Source organism: Armigeres subalbatus, chromosome 2 (assembly GCF_024139115.2).
Source record: "Armigeres subalbatus isolate Guangzhou_Male chromosome 2, GZ_Asu_2, whole genome shotgun sequence".
Taxonomy (NCBI): domain Eukaryota; kingdom Metazoa; phylum Arthropoda; class Insecta; order Diptera; family Culicidae; genus Armigeres; species Armigeres subalbatus.
The window spans coordinates 187,867,457-187,885,610 of NC_085140.1; the positions used below are offsets into that span (position 1 = coordinate 187,867,457).

The 18,154-nt window shown below is 42.0% G+C and overlaps 1 protein-coding gene across 3 annotated transcripts in view; it reads right to left on the reverse strand.

Moving 5' to 3' along the window:
* The window catches only part of LOC134211398 (uncharacterized), a 368,779-nt gene that overhangs the window by 281,771 nt on the left and 68,854 nt on the right, over window positions 1-18,154 (reverse strand). Inside the window, exon 1 of one of the 3 annotated variants that reach the window (XM_062688212.1) lies at window positions 11,810-13,134. The exons of 1 other annotated variant lie outside the window; for it this stretch is intronic. The gene's annotated coding sequence lies outside the window, so the exon portion shown is untranslated. Of the gene's footprint in view, window positions 1-11,809; window positions 13,135-18,154 lie in introns of those variants that run through there. One more of the 3 variants, XM_062688210.1, reaches the window with a different exon arrangement.

Genomic DNA, 18,154 nt, shown 5'->3' on the forward strand with positions numbered 1-18,154 from the left:
AATTAGCCGCAAGTTTCCAAATTTAGCGCCCCATACTGGGTTGCTAAATTTCCATACAGGGTTGTTATTTTGTGAAACGTCACTTTAATATTGATAAAAAATGCCGAAAATCTGTTTTTCTTTTGCAGAACAATTCCGACGTAAATTAAATAACAAGGGAATTATTCAATTTTTTGCATTTAGTGCCCCAGTTCAACTCCGCGCGCATCGCTCCTCATGCTATAATGAGGAGCGATGCGCACCGGCACTCGCTAGAACCCGAAACTTTCATGGGTTTTTCGTGAAAGAAAATTCTACTGTTTTTATTTTGAAAGTTATTCCAAGGAGGAGGTCTTCCAGAAATCCCTCAGATGGTTCCTTCAGTAATTGATCAGTATGTTCTTCAAGTAGTTCCTCCAGAAAATCTCCCGCAAGTTTGTCTTTTGTGTCGTTGATTTGAACATGATTTGTTTTGGAAATTCATCTAGGATACCTGGAAGATTCTCCGGGAGTTTCCCAGCAATCTTTGTGTTCTTTTAAGAATCTTTAGCAGTTCTCTCAGAATTGTTTTAGGATTTCCTCCAAATTTTTTTTGGGATTTTTTTTATTGGAATCGCCCTATAATATCTTTTGTGGTTTCATTTTAAAACTTATTTTTTCAAGAGAATTCTCCGGGTTTTTCTGATCTTGTTGCTATTTTTTTCTCCGAGACATCCTTCAGAGAAAAAAAAACAGAATTCCTGCATGATTTTGTCAAGAGATTCCTGTAGGAAAACTGGTGGGTATTTCAGGAGGAATTTCCTCGACTGCAAGTATAAATCTCCGAAGGAAATTTACAGGAGGAAGGAAGTCCAGAAGGAATAACGGTGAAAAAATTTACTACGACGGGTCTCCAGCTAGCCTTGCGGACAAAAGTGTAGAATTCCTGTTCCCGATTCGGTCAAGGATGTTTTCGAGTGGGCTCGTTGGGCATAGTTGTCACACAAAATAGGGAGTGAGTGCTAGTAATGGACCCTACATATTCAAGCGGCGCAGAAAATCTTTCAATTAATAACTGAGGAAATGCTTATAGAATACAAAGTTAAGCAGCTAGCCAAGTTCCAGTTGGAATGTAGAGAAATAGATTTTTAAAGCCTAATTGATTTTTATAGTGAAAATTAAGTGACAATTATTTTGAGTGAGGTACATCGACACTCAAAATAATTGTCACTTAATTTCCACTATAAAAATCAGGTAGGCTTTAAAAATCGACATTTATGATGACCTTACTTGCGTCTAATAAAACTTACTCACATGTCATATGCATACCAAAAAGAAATGTGGTGAAATTTTAATGAAAACGTAGAAAATAATATCTATGTTCTTTTCTAGTAAATACTACTTAAAATAAATACTAATAATGAAAAATTGTACAAAAATATCATGAGGGCAATTTACAAAAATAAGTCTGAGTATGAAATAAATATTTCACTACTCTTTTTTTGGTCCTGTCCACTTCTAATGGGCGGGATGGTGGGAATTATTATCACTAACACGGATATTTTGCAAACTGTATTGCCAATTCACTTAAAATCTATGTGTTTGTTGAAGTTTCAATTCACTTAAATTTAATTACATTTTTTAGTGAATTGAGAGCAGTGAGTGCCATCACTAACAAATCATTTAACTTCTACAAACGAAACTAGATGACAAATATCTGCATATGTTTTCATGTAACCCTCAAGTGAAAAATATTTTGAGTGGATGAATAGAATGAACATTAGGGGCCGTACACTAATTACGTAAATTTTCTGGGTTTTTAAAAGCCCCCCTCCACCATGTAGGATTTTGCCCCTACAAATCATTTTTTATTTATATGGAGCGTAAGAAAATGGCAGACCTCCCTGTTCCCATAAGTGCATACGTAATTAGTGACAATAGGGCACTGCACAGAAAAATCTCGTTCTCTTTCGTTCTTCATAAATTTTGATATTTACTGGCCTTGTTGTTTTCTAATTTCCCTATAAGTGCCCTATGGACAAGCTGTGGAGCCGCCTACACTAGATGAGGTTAAAAAAGCTTAAAAACTATCAAAGGAAAGACCAGCACCGGCTGAATCTCTCAAACGTGGCGGTGAAGATCTGAACCATATTTTGTCGAAAATATGGGAAGTCGTGGAATTGCCTGCTAGCTGTTTATACGGCCTCATTTGCCCACTCCTCAAGATAGTGCCAGACTGGAGTGCACAATTGCCGAAAAATTACCCCTCCTTAATTCGGCGTACAAAATTACGTCCCTTGTTTTGTTCAGATTGAGACCACTTGAAGAGTCCTTCGTCGGAGAATACCAGGCAGGTTGTCGTGAGGGCCGATCAACGACGGATCAAATGATTACCCTAAGAAAAATCCTTCCCAGATTAGCATGCAAACGGTCACAGGGAATCATTCAATCTCTCTACATTTGAGAATTTAATGACCGAGCCTGTTAGTACTACTCCGACATACATTGTTAATATGTCGAAGTCGTCGCCAACATCAGATTTGTTCAAGAAATACTTTCCACACTGTTTGTTACTTGCGGGTCAGATGGACCCTGCTAAATCCCTGGGCACCGGCCAGTCAGAGCTTAAGCTCTATTGCTCTCAGGGTGGCCTACTACTGCTGTTCAAGAGTTCTTTCACTTGGATTGGGTATAATACTATACTTTGGAATTTTAGATTATTTATTTTGCCACTTACAGATTGGTGTGTGTGAGTGTAGGAATGGGAACGGAGCCGGCCGGCTACGCACTGCTGACATGTACCGTAGATATTGTCTGCCTGCCACGTGGATCGTTGCACCTATCGTGGGTTACTTGGCAGCGTTTCCAGAAGCTTTCGTGGTGGTGGAGACAACGGGAATGGGTAGTCGGGTTCACGGGATTCCAGGGGCCTTCAGTACCGGTTTTGGCCGTACTCGGGGGATTTCGTCACGCCACTTAAGCTTGGCTACGGCTTCGACTCCTTGTGACCTCGGAGTGTATTAACGGGAAGCCTTCAAGGTCCCAGATGACGCCTACAATCGGCCACCGTATGGAGAGGTAATTCTCGGGTTCACCGGATTCCGGATGCCTTCGGGGTAGTTCTTGGCCGTAGTCGTAGGACTTCGTCGCGCCTCCTGGAGCTTGCGGGTACTGCTTGCAACCGCGAGGCAGCTCACTCAAGTCTGTTAGGCCTCTTAATGAACCGAATTTGATTCGATAACCGTTTGGGTCCTGATTCGACCTAATCAATGCCCTTCGGGATTAGGGTTTGTAGGTTCACGACAACTCACAACTTGCTACGTGATAAAGGGTTTTTTAGAATCTTTTCCACCACTTAAACTTGGAATTTACAGACACGTTCCAATAAGACTGCGACTTGCTCGAAATGTGAAATGGAAAAGGAAGCAGGCCAGCAAACGTAGTAGTCCAGACCCTAGTATCCTCTCTTTTTCTGTATTCCCACTCTTTTCATCCCGCTCTTCCTATTTGGTACAACTTCTCATCTGGCATCCCGTTTTGCTTTTCAACAGTGCGTACAGTGTATGGTGTAATGATATGGCTTTACAAATTATGTTTTTAATTTAGTGTTACTTTATAATTTACCCAATTCTGAGGTGTGCATGCTATTTAGTAATTAGTTTTAGTTTATTTAAGTTTACTCAAAAACATAGATAATATATTTCTTTTGGTTGTATATACGTTATTTTAATGGGAAATTTAGGATTTAATGTCTTAACGGTAACATGTTCTGGTGATCAACACGAAGTAGCTGGATGTCCACAGGTTCAATTTAATGGAAGATCATTCAAACGGAAGCCGTTTAGTCAATTCGCATCAGGGGTCTATGCAGAACTTGCAGACTTTCGCACCGCGAATGGTTTTTATCTTTCCGGAAAAGAGACACTCGGGCTACTCCTGCATCTATTGCATTCCAGGACGTTCCAAGTCGAAGATGTTGCCCAACAGATCACCTTACGACGTTGAGTTTTTGACTATTTCGATATTTGCCAATGACACTTGAATGAAAAGGAAAACAAGTGCTGGCCGTTGCATTTCTGGATAATGGTTGCCAAACAACGCTCAGGGATGCCGGACTGGCCTTGGAAGTGGATACCGTTGGCTCAGCGGAGACACAAGTAACATCACCAGGAAGTCGAAAAACGGGTGACAGTTAACATTTCTGGCAGTGGTTTCAAAAGCAACTTTTCACTACTTTGAAGTTACGCGAAGGGAAAGCAAACGAATCAATGGCCATGAAGACACGTCTAGGTGCGTGTTCGTTAAACAGACTGAAAATTCTGTAGCAGTCGAAAAGCATCATGTCCACAGTCTACACACAGAGGGACCACTTTCGGTGCGACATGCTCTCCATGGTCGCAGAAAAGAAGCATGTGCTGCATTTACTGGGAGGTTTTGAAATTCGGAACATCGATTCAAATTCACAGGAATTGTTGGGGCTGCTGGATGAAACCCAGAGTCCTTTTTTTTTTTTTTTTTTTTTTTACAAGGGAGAATGCATTTACACACTAACCCAGTACACGTGCATTGTAGTTGCCAAACTACCACACGGGAGTGTACTGGAGTGTCGGACTCGACCATACCGGTAATACCGACTAAACTCCCTTGGGCTCCACCATCGTTTCCCCCAGGAACTACCTCGCAGTACTACTTCTGGGGGGACGGCAGTACTAAGCGTACTCACTCATTATCGCTCACACAGGCACTCGTCCCACGCGAGACTGACTTGGGTGCTCGCACCCCATTCCTTACTTGGATGCTCTCCCGGACGCTCCGCTGCCATGCCTCGAGGTGTCAATAGCGGTAACTGCCTGGGCCTACAGATATTGCGCTACGACACTCTGCCTCAGCACGAGCAGATCAATCACACCACTGCCGAAGCAGACCATACGCTACCCTGCCGAAGCAGGGACACTCCCCATGCACCACATGTGCACAACTGTAGGTGTGTGGGTACAACCCACTGCTACCCTGCCGCCGAAGCAGCTTCTCCAAAGACCATTCGCTCCATGTGACCCTTTTTCGGGTGCTCACTCTAACACTCCACTGCAATGCCTCGAGGTGTCGATGGGATACCTCGACTCCTGCCTCAGCATGTGCAGTCCATACTCAGACTTCTGCTGCGCTTTGAGGTGACAATAGCGGCGGAGACACGCTATGACACTCCTGCCTCAGCACAACCAGATCACTCACTCCCTGCCGAAGCAGCTCACGCGCTACCCTACCGAAGTAGGTACACTCCACAACTTATTCTAACACTCCACTGCCATGCCTCGAGGTGTCGATAGCGGTATGTGGGGACTAATCAACGATACTACGCTACGACACTCTTACCTTAGCATGTGCAGTCCATACTCAGACTTCTGCTGCGCTTCGAGGTGGCCATAGCGGCGGCCGCCCGCCACCGAGCTCCTCCCTCAGCCCCAACACGTCGCTCTCCCCCTCCCGAAGCAGCTCACGCACTACCCTACCGAAGTAGGGACACTCCACATGCCAGTTGGCACTCCCTCCTGGGCTTGTGCTTTTGAAGCGGCACACAGTCGCTTTGATAGAGTCCGCTTTACGGGCACTTGTGGTTTTTGGGAGGATTTTAGCAGAGCCCACTGCTAAATCCCACCACGCCCTAGGCAGTTCTCCCTGACTCGCAGACAGCTGGGAGGGGTCGTCAAGCCCTTGGACATCATGCTGTTCCTGCTGTCCCTGCTGAACCCAGAGTCCTCATAGCAAAACATTGTATTCGGTAGTGTCAAGGAATGCTGGGAATAGTATGAGAACCAGCAGCAGTACCTGTTCAGGTTTAATATCTCGCTGAAGGACGACTTGGAGAAGCTGTTGGAGCAGGACGATACGCCAACTTAGCGGCAGGTACCTTGCCTGGTGATCTATTTATTTATATTTAATTCTTAATCCGATCCTTATGGATTCATTACTCATTTCATTGTTAATGGCCAGCTCCTGATACAGCACATGTTTGAAGATTTATAGATTAGAAGATTGAAAATTTGAAGAATTGAAGAATTGAAGGTTTGTAGATCTGAAGTTTTGAATATTTGAAGATTTGAGATTTTGAATATTCGAAGATTTGAAAATTTGACGATTTGATGATTTGAAAAATTGAGGTTTTAAATATTTGATAAATTGCAGATTTGGAGATGTGAATTTTTAAAGATTTCACATTTGATTTTTGTAGATTTGAAGATTTTAAGAATTATAGTTTTGAGTTTATGAAGATTTTAGGTTTTGACGATTTGACGATAAAATAATAAGAAGATTTGACGATTTCATAATTTCTCGCAATATGCATGTTGATGCATTCACAGTTACATGAAATAGCTTAAAACGGAAATTTGCATCTCACTTCTATGATAAAGTTGATTGGAGATATAAAGGTTAACAAAATTGCTCGAAATTGGATCAACGCACAAATTGAATGAATCACAATGTTTGGAATCACCCATCGGAAATGAAACAAAAAGTCAGTAGTTGATCAATGAACTTTCTCTGCTCATTCCAGTTAAGTAAAATTGGGCAAGCAATTTCCACAAACAAAAAACCGCTCGACACACAATTTAGCCTAATTGGATAACTTGTTTTCTTAAAGGCTCATTATTGCTTCCCCTCACTCCCACATCTTCCAGAAGTCTAGAGCTTTCCGGAACCCTATCGTCGTTATCGTTGCCGCCGACTTTGCCTTCGGGGCATGCAAACACCTCCGCCAACCGCCAACGAACAATCAGAAAACAAGACAATCATCATCATCAAAGAGTAAACAAAACGGTTCAAATTAACCGACACTGCTGTTATTGTGAGCATTGCGCGAGCCAAATCAGTGAACCTAGGCTTGGCGGAGTGCGCGGGACGTGCCAAGATAATTGAGATCAATGAAAGCAATCAATCTCTCCGGGACTGCTGGCTACAGCTCCTGATGCTGACAGACACCGAAGTTGGCTAACGGAACGGGGTAACATCCCGGACTGCTTGCATCATGCCATCAGGCGCACAAAAGCCTACCACATCACGTTTGCGAAAGGCACCAACAATCCAGCATGGCGAGTGTCACTGCGGTGATTGATTCCCTAGCTGGTAGAATTCAGTTGTAGCAACTACTGGTAGGATGGAGTACATTTGCAATGATTTAGTAAAACGGCTAGCCAAGGTACACAATTACCGGATAAGTTTGGCAAACAAGGCCAAATTTCATAATCTGCAGTATTGCCACTGTGAATCATAAAGCTGCTCGTGGGCTGTGGGTGCGGACTTGGCCATGGTGAGAGGAGCGAACTGCCAATCTCTAAATTGTAATGCAGCCCTAGACGTCTGTCTGCTTGCGTTGTTGTTGGGTAAACGATCCCGCAACCCTTTCGGTGGGCAATTGTGAGAGCTCAAAAGGGCTCCACTGAGAAGTTGTTCAATGATGTAGCGGGGATTGGGCTGTATGTGATTGAAAATGATCTGGACCAATTGGACCAATTTAAAAAAAAAAAACATAAAAGCGCTTAGTGTCATGAGTGTAGGATGACTAAAGCAAAATACCCAGGCCTGGTAGCGAGTCACTAAAGTCACTTTTTCTCGGAAAAATTCACTATTTTCAACTATTTTGAAACTATTGACGAGGTTTCGTTAAGAGCATCGTCGCGGAATGAAAAAAAAAATGTTGAAAAATTTGAAGCTTCTTCCATCGTAAGATGCTTTATTCATGACGAACATGAAATGACGGATGAGATGAACCAGCTAAGGGCTGAGAGCCTCTTTACTGAAGAATAAAAAAATGACGGATTTAAAAAAAAATGACTAGTATTTTTTGGCCCGAAAGCTGTTCGCAACTTTTTAGTGACCTAAAATTCGCTCTGAATCTATTATTAATTATTAGATTTAGAACAGCTATTAATTGAAGGGGTTTTGTGTCACAGTGATCCAATTAGGCATATAGTGATGTGATGCAAGCAGGATGGGCACAGGGGATTGAGATACCAAATATATTCACAAGACTAATAGCAAAACCTGCTTATTTCTAAATCTTTTTTAAAAACTATTAAACTACACCTTATCAATTGAACTGTTGAGTATTTCAATCATTCTTTTCAATAAAATTCTGATATTTTAATCTTGGTCCTACACAATTGTAGACACATTTCCTGTTGTTGTAATGCTCATTAGTGCATGGTGCATACCCAAAACTATCAAGCTTTTTAGTTTTTTTTATAATAAATATGTTCTACTCACAAACTTCTTCTTCTTCTTCTTCTTCATCTTCTTCATATTGGCATTACATCCCCACACTGGGAAAGAGCCGCCTCGCAGCTTAGTGTTCATTAAGCACTTCCACAGTTATTAACTACGAGGTTTCTAAGCCAGGTTACCATTTTTGCATTCGTATATCATGAGGCTAGCACGATGATACTTTTATGCCCAGGGAAGTCGAGACAATTTCCAATCCGAAAATTGCCTAGACCGGCACCGGGAATCGAACCCAGCCACCCTCAGCATGGTCTTGCTTTGTAGCTGCGCGTCTTACCGCACGGCTAAGGAGGGCCCCATAAACATATATATTTTGAAACATAATATTTAGGATCAAAATGGAAAAAATGAATCTCTGCTTGATACTGCAAAGGACTTTGTGCGTGGAACATTTCTTACGTGGGGGATCCCTCATAGAAAGATTTATTTCATATTTTTTCCGTAATTAGCAAAATGAATGGTATTTCGACATCTGCTCATCTTCCAAAATATATTCTGATGACAATTTAGACATTCGAGACTGCATAAAATTTGGATATTCCATCAAGAAAAATCGTGAATTTGTTAATATTTTTGTTATTTTGAGTTTGACTCACCGGTTTATAGCTCAAACTTCTTGTTTAGGCTTTTCGAAATTCTGAACAAAATCCTTTAGGTTTCAAAATGATTCTTTGGTTTCAGATTTATAAACTTTGTGAGTCAAATTAAATCTATGTCGAAAAATTATTTAAATAAATTTCTGTATGATTTTTCGAATAAGTTCGAACCCATATAAAAAGACAGGAACACCGTCTTCGACCAGTGGTCGTACAGACTGAACACTTTATACCTAGACAACGGACAGGACACATAACACCCAGTGGACCGGTGTGGAGATCGATCACGAAAGGTTTCCTCCTAACCGGTGCGGGAACCGAACCCACGCTCCATAGCCCAGGCGTATAGACGATTGACGTCGCCAACCTCACGGCCACGAAGCTCAAACATTATTGCCCATTATTTGGTATGACTTCCCTCAAATTGTGTTTTTCCAGTGGTAGATGCCCGAAAGGTCAATTCATGTTTTTTTGCGGAATTTATTGCTCCTTCAAATAGGATTTTTTGGCCAAAAGTTATTAGAGGGAGACATAATTTTTGAAAATTATTTGTATCGGCCTTATTAACTTTAATAAAAGTAATTTTTTTTCACTGCAAATGAAATTAAAAGTCACTATTTGGTCACTTTTTCTGCAGCTGAAAGTCACTATTTGGTCGGCATGATTTTTTTTCGTCAGTTTTGGTCACTAAAGTCACTATTTTGAGCGGCATTGACCGCTACCAGCCCTGAATATCACATTTTGATTACCTACAAATCGCCTAATAATACACCGAATTAAGTTCAGTTAGATTTATACGAATTTGCGTGTGCATTCCAGAGTCCATCTCTGATTCTGGATAGGAATATGCATCTTCGACATTTTGAGCAATTTGTTCAAGCGTTGCCAGACAGCAGTGCTTCAGGAGTTGCAATATATTTAAAACTTGGCAGCATACCGTTTAACGAACGAATCTACGCTGATTAGCATGACCGCCCTTATGTGAAAAAGAAAAGAAAAAGACAGGAACACCGCCTTCGACCAGAGGTCGTACAGGCACCTAGCATGAGACGTCGGACAGGATACATAACACAGAAACAGTGGTGAATTTTTCGATCACGGAAAGTTTAGGGTAAGACACCCAGAAATCACCATAACCCCAGTTTCCGCTCACCAATTTTAAAATCTTCATTTCTTGAAAACTAGTTGTTGGATTTTTAAATTTCAAGTTCTTCACTCGATCAGAGGCACTTGGCCGGGAGAGGGGCAGGATGGCCAGCGCCTTAGGAGACAATTTAAACGGCTTGAGGCAGGAAACTTACCCCAATTGTCGCGATCTTCCCTCTGGGCATGAGAGTTAGATCCAGATACACGAGGAGGAAACGAAACACCCCGTTCATAGCCATGAGAAATAATGTAACGGAAAAAATGGAGCCCTGAAACTCCTGTTACCCCTGGAAAGGTCCTCGAACATCGATTACCAATCACAACTTGAAAAGAGGGTCCTGTGAGTAAATTCCGAACAAAAGTAAGGAGGTTGCCAGAAAATCCCCACTATTTCAACTGTTGGAAGACGAAGGGGTTCAAGTCCTATTGAAGGCCTTGGAGATATCCAAGGAAACTAGATCCACGTGCTTGTCACCGTTGAAGGCATTCTGCAGTACTTCTTTCAGGTATGCAAAATATGTACCCGCGACGTATCCACGGCGGAACGCGTGTCCGGATAGATTTGATCAGACTATGCTTGGTTGATCAACTCCAGATAAGGTATTCTAGCGAAGGTTGGAGGTTTTTGATCATTGGATAATCAACTCCATTGGGACCTGATGATTTTCCATGACTCCTTGAGAGAGCAAAAGAAAGCCCATGACTGAAAAACGGAGAATTGCAATTGGCGTTTTGTAGACCAGTGGGGACTCGATGATCTGAGATGGAGAGATCTATTGGTGATAGCACGCTGATAATCAGCTGGATAGTCGTTGACGGAGACTAAACTGGCAAAATATTCCCCGAGAGCGTTGGCTACCTCAGTGGTATCGGAGATGGTACGATCCGGTGTGTTGAGATGGATGGGGGAAGCGAGATGGACGGAGCGGTGGATTTGAGGAAGCAGAAGCAAGGTCTAATGGCGGCTGGAGGCTTTAAGTTCTGGAAGTGGGCATCCAATAATCTACAGGCGCAGCAAAAAGTAATACCGTTCATGGAGGAGTTTTTTCAGCGCTGTCATGGTGGTTACTTCAAGTTACTAATTGCGTAAAGAGCTTATAGGGTGAGAAATGTTTCTTATTTATAGCCAGCTCATGCCCATGACTATTCGCTTGTAGCATAGCATAGCGTGGAACTATAGCACAAACCGTAGATGGAGTTGCAGAAATACACATATCCACTCCAGAGTAGATTCAGCCAAAATCTACAATTAAGTGGACGCGGTTTTATCCACACACACAGACGAAGGAGATTATGAAATGCCAAATATATAGTACTGATCGAAATTAATTTATTGGCTTTTCTCGGTGATAATTATACTACTCAAAGCGGAAGGGAGTAGATGAAACTAATGAAGATACAGATTGACACCGCAAATGGATAGAAACTGAACATTAGCAGAGGGCCATATGAGAGAACAAGCATTGTTGAAATTGCTGTTATTCTGCCTAACGTTCACCCAGGAACGGCTTGGATAGTGACGTGGCGACCAAGACAGGCAAAATAACAGCGATTTTAACCTGCTAATGTGCTGTTCGGCAAGCGTAAACAGTTCTATATAGGATAATTCCAATACGCTACCATTTTATAGGAGTGTCCCCAATGAAACAAATACCCCTATGAAAAATGGGATCGTATTTCATATTCACACCTTCCTACGGTTATCACATTCCATGCGAATAAATCAGTGCTATAAATATCCCATCAATTAAAAATCTGTGCACGCTTCTGTACGCCATCCGGCAGACGGTATGCTCTTTTCAGTTACCCTTCGATTTCCGACTCTCTTTTACCTTTTATATATCGATGATGGTGGTACTGGCGGCCGTGGTTTGTTTCCCGATGTATGTAGCTCTTGCTGCCCTTGCCACTCTGCTGCTATTATTGCCAATAAACGATGCTTTTAAAGCCAGTAGTCTGGATGTCGGTGCGATAGGCTCCGCTTGCTGACTGAATTGCCTGGTCAGGCAGATGAAATGTGGAAAATCAACCTTTCCGAGGGTCGCGCGCACACGGCAGTCCAGTTGAAATCGAGATGGGCATTGAAAATTAATCCATTGGATTTGAACCAGCTGCACTTCGCACAAAGTGCTGAGTGATGGATATCGACTTTCCGGTGCGACGATTAAACTTCGCAAAATATAAACATTCAGCGCTTTTGGTTGCTCGCCGAACACTGAGTACACTTTTGGGCAGCGATTGTGGCACAACTTTTCCACTCAAATGAGGCAATGGTGTAATATTTATTTTAGCACACGGTGTTCTTCTTCAATTTATTGAACGCTAAATCAGCGATTCCACTACTTGAAAGTACGTCGATTGCTGTTCGAGCTGAAAAATTCAAGAAATTTTAATTAAACTTTGCCGCACGCTGATACACCATTCACCTTGCTTCGTGTATGTTTCTCTTCCGCTCTTTTGATATTTCTCTTTAAGACACAGCACGTAAAGAATTTACTCTTCTTCTTTTCCCAGTCGCCGATAGCACCTTGCGGCTTTAATTCGACCCACGAATCCGCTACTCCCTTTAGGGAGAACTTCCTACAACTTTTGTGCTTCTTTGGCTTTGCTTCACAATTGCACTAATAGCCAGGATTCTCCCTCCTGAATCCACTGCATGCAAGTAAACACGATACAGGAAGAGTCCTGCTTCCGCGAAATTCGAGCCCCTCTCAGGGATGCCCCGTCACAATAACTCCTAACGCCCACTCACACAATCCGAAAAAGTACACCTTCCGGCACCAAATCACACCACAGCCGAAAAGCAGAGAACGGTCCCTAATGTGATTGTGTACCGCTACAATCCTGGTCGAGAACCAAAGTTAGACTTCCAGCAGGAAAGAACCGGTCCCAACGGGTCACTAGTCAGTCGACCGACTGCCAACATAAACTCTCTTACTGCCTCTCACTCACACTGACACTCATCCGTTCGGAGTCGCATTCGCGAGATGACGACGGTGGCGGCAGCAGCAAAAAGTCCCACACCCCACAGAAGTCTGGTCGTGCACGCACTACACTCTCGCTCTCTCTATTCAAACTTTTACCCTCTCTTCGATGATGCAACGCACAGCACAACAAACCGGCAAAATAACAACCAACCTCCTGGACGAAAACAACCGCACCGATTGCAAGCGACAGACAAACTGAACGATGAGTAATCGAGAACGTGCCTTCGCACCGGTTGGCCGCACTCGGTCACCGACCGAGTGGACCAGAACTCACGAAGAAAAGCAGTCAGCAGGAAAAGCAGCAGCGGTGCTCTGGCTCCCAATGCTAGTAGATGGTTGCGTGTGAGATGGAGCTCATGAGAGTGAGTTAATGCGATGCTTACAATTTTCAAGTGTTGCCAATCGTTGATATCATTTGGAATTTAAACAAAACCAGACAATAAATCCGAGTACTACATGACAATCTACTGTTGACCACTATAAGAGATTTATGCTTCATAGAAAATTGAAGAAATCTTCTTCTTCTTCTTATTGGCATTACATCTCCCCACTGGGACAGAGCCGCCTCGCAACTTAGTGTTCATTTAGCACTTCCACAGTTATTAACTGCGAGGTTTCTAAGCCACCCCAGAGTCTATTTTATCTATAGAATCTTAAGGTTACATTGTACTAAAGCAAAATACTGAATGTCAATAAACCATTTGATAGTTATCGTGTGTAAAGCAGTCATGAAAAATGCCATTTAATGTCATATAAATAATATATCGATGACTTTTTTTTCAAATGGCATTTTTAGCTATTATTTTTTTATGAACCTGTAATGCTTGCACGATCCTGAAACTTTGCATACCAGATCATTGACAAAGGACACGAAATGGCATTTTTCAGTATTGCATAGAAGTGGAAGGTGATGATGGACCAGGTTAGAATCAAACTAGCGAATCACAATACCATTTTGTTAGTAACTAGACTCTCCCTCTCTCAATCAAAGTACTGTTTTTTTTATAGAGACAAGGAGAGTGAGTGGACTGAGTGACAAGAGTAAAGAAAGAAGTCACACTTTCAAAAGAACGAGCCTACATGAATGAAAAAAAAAAATCATCTCGGCCTCGAAAGAATTCACCCTCTGTTTACTTGCGCTGTTTTGTTGTTACCCAAATCAATGCTTCGACACGTAAAGGAAACACAAACGCACTAGAATCGTTGAGTTCTTCTTACTTCCCAGATCTCAAGGAAAACAAGAGCAGCTAGATGACTCCCGTTTTTGCCGCTGCTGCAAACAGCAGTCCGCCAGCACCGACCGGGTTCACTGTAAAATATGCAATAATAACAAAACTGAAGACAAGTGAGAGCGAAAACACGAGATCATGGGCTGCTGCGGCGACCAGAGAAACGGCAAAACAACGTCGATGGTCGAGTCGAGACTTGAAGAGCGAGCAGGAATGACGATTGCGGAGTTTACTGAGGAAGATGAGTGCTTCGCTGCGATATGGGTAAGTAAGTAGGTGCGCGAGATTCGCTTTCATTCACGTCGCGATTCAGCGATTCTTGTCAGCGAAGGGGCCGACTGTTGGGAATGGTACGAAAAGAACACTCCGGCAGCAGCCGGCCGGTTTCTATCACCGGTGAATATTTTAAACACTACATTACGGCGTTGTTAGAATTATTTTATATTAAAATGTAATTCAATTTTATTATTCAGATCCTTATAAGCTCGAGTATAGCATATTAAAGAAATTGTACTATAGGTTACACTTGATAAGCAGAAATTTTATTAGTCAAGGCACGCTAGCTCATTCCTAAACCACCTACACTCAGAATAATCTGGATTTTCGCCGATAAATATGTGCGGATTATCCTCAGTGTAGCGCCTGATTGCCAAGGAGAAACGGTTCACAACGGCGTCTCTTTCCCATGTTAGGGGCGACTGAATGTCGTCCAAGTACCAGTGAGGATCTCTTAGCAAAACTGTGCACCATGGTTCACCGGAAATTGTTGGTGTCATGTCCTGCAAGCAGCGAACAATCAACAAGAGAATACGAAACAATCGGCAAAGAACACAACGACTAAAAGGGACTAGCGATTGGAAGTTTAATCCATGAAACTTCAAATTTCTCAACAGTAAGACCTGACAAGAAAATCTCACCTGATGTATCGAAAGCTGATGTGATTCATTTCCACTCAATAGATTCTTCCTCAGCGTTGGTGGGACGTCCGTATGAAGTTATTGTGGATCGGAATGATCGCAATTCTGCGTGGTGGGACGCCCGCATTCAACAGATTCTTCCTCTGCGTGGAGGGATGCCTGCATTTTGAGCAGAGATCTTCTTTTTTGACTATTATTTTATCATGAGATCGCTGATAGATAATATGAAGAAAGTGTTCTGTTTTTCTCTTCAAGTATAAAGTGTTAGCCATTTTTTTTTATAGAAGAGGGCAGATGTGTGGTATTAACCCTTGTGTGGCCGGCTGGGTACCCGGGTACCTTTTTGGAATTCAATTCGCGATATCTAAATGAATTTTCATAGTAGGAGGTTGAAACTCTGTCATATCCACAATAATGACAGCCAAAATCGATTGTATGGGTTAACTGAAATTTTGATTAAGGAGGGGTGGAGGGAGGGGTTCCGACATTTTTTTACCCTTTAAATGGCCGGCAGGGTACCCGGGTACCCACGAAACTAAAATGCTTATATCTTTGGCAATTTTTAACCGTTTTCAACCGTTTTGGGCTGATTCGATTCAGAATTTTTTCCTTTATCATGCTGTTTTAGGATTGGACCGGTCCGGTTCCTCGGATCACCGGGAAATCCGGATTTCTAGGGACATGTCCTGCATAGATTATACTGATCGTGGATTTCGGGCGTAATCAACAATATGGGTATCAAACTTTTTGATATTTCATCAGCAGGTTGATTTTTATTGATTTCGGTCCATCATACACGCCGATCTTCAATTGTCCATTCCAGGTTCCTCGAGGGGTCATAGGTGGCCATGAACAATTTTCAAGGGAACATCAGCAATATGTGTATCAAACTTCTTGAAATTATTTCCAGCGTGACTCCAGAGTGGCCATTTTGGAACAAGTTTCTCGGGAGGGGAAGGGGGGTGTGTGTTTGATCAAGGTTGGCCAAATTGGATCATTGGATCCCCAACAATATGGATGTCAAAATTCTTGAAACTTCCACAGCAGACCGTTGTTTATTATTTTGGTTCCAACAGATGTGTGAACATTTGAGTGGCCATTTCGGAACAGGTTCCCAGTGGGGCCAAGAATGGTCATAAACGTTTTTCAATGGAACTTCAACAATATGGGCATCAAACTTCTTGAAATTGCCTCAGCAGTCTGTTTCTGATTGTTTAGGGTCACCAGACGTGCTGACTTTACAGTTTCCATTCCAGGACAGGTCCCTCGTAGGGTGTTAAGTAACCATAAATACTTGTCAAAATAAATAAATATAAATAAAAAAATAGAAAGCTGCAGTTATTTTGTAATCCGTGTGTTGAGAGCAAAATCATTGCAAGGGTCACCCTTTGACACCAGAAGGCAACTAAGTGGACCACCGAAAGCTCTAAAACATCCTGAGAAGTTGCCGATTCTGAAAGTTTATCCTAGAAAACTGAGACTTTTTAGAATTTTAGTGTTGTAGCAATGACTCATTCATCCCGGATGGCCACTAAGTGGTTTTTAGAAAGTGCTGGAACATCAGGAGAAATGACCAGGTGTAGAAGATTATATTTTGAAGTTGCGATTTTTTTTTATAAATCTATTGTTGGCGTAATGCCAATTCTGGAAATCCGTCCTAGAAACTATTACTTGTTGTAGCATTGTGAGAGTAAAATCATTGCATGAACAACGCATTGACCACCATTGGTCATCTGGCACTGAAGGTCCGGAACACCCATAGTAAAGACAAATTCTTGAAAATCGTCCTAGAATACAGTGGTTTGTTATGAATGTGAGAGCAAAAATCCGCTAAATGGTCCTCCGGGGACTCCAGAACATTCCAAGAAAAGCGCCAATTTTTAAATTCATCCTCTTAAACCGTACTGTTTCACAAAACAATTTATGCATCAAAATGAGACCAATATCATTTCAAGAACCGAATGATGACCCTGGGAGGCCACTAAGTGGTGCTCCAGAAGCTTCGGAATAGCCGAAAAGGTAATCAATTCTAGAAACTCGCCTAGTAGCTGTGGGCGATAAAAAACAATTGGAGGATGATTCATTGACACCGTGTGGCCGTTAGATGAGCATCTGGAAGCTTCGGAACTTTCGATGATGTGCCAATTTTTAAGTTTTCCTAGAAAGTTGTGAGTTTTTAGAAATCGCTTGTTGAGAAATGTGACAGAATAATTGATGCAATCTAAACGGATAGCCACAATACATCGTTCGTTCACTTCAAGTGATGGAATAAAATGGGATTTGACTGACGTATTGTAGAGCTTCACAATTGTCAATCTTAGGTGATGTTCGTCCAGTTTGCATAAACGTTTAGGATTCCCAGGTCCGATTCCACCGCGTGCAGCAGCTAGCGTGTTCGTGGCCTTCAGCGAAGTCACTGGCCTCTATCCGGATCTCTGGTGAATATTGTTTTTGCTATTCTTTCTTCCGACATTCGCACTAAGTGACCGGCCCACTGGAGTTTGCCGTATTTTATACGATTCACAATATTTTCTTCTTTATACACTTGATACAGCTCGTGATTCATACGTCTGCGCCACACATCTTTTTCTAGTTTCACATCGAGATCTGTACGTAGCACTTTTTGCTCTAAAACGCCAAAAGCTTTCCTGTCCGCCTGTTACGAAGACGGTCACGTTTCGGACTGTTAACCAGCAAACTCGTTGTTTGCTTTGAGTGGGCTATAGGATGAAATTGTTATTTATTGTTATTTCTTTTTGCATGATTAATTTTAAGCTAACTTACATTTGTTGTCTTCTACCTTAACTGTCCTTCCACTTGTAACAAAGGTAATTCGTGGTTGTAAATGTCCCTATTAAGTTAAGTACTACAATTAAGATCAGATTCATAATTTTAAGCATCAAAGTACTTACTTGTAATATAAGGAACAAATTCAAGTTTACCACTTTAGAATATGTATAAGATTTTAAGATAACTTTAACTTTAGAATAATTGTTTTAGGTTTAGCGAATCTAATCTTCTCTCTTGACTATTATTCTTCGTAT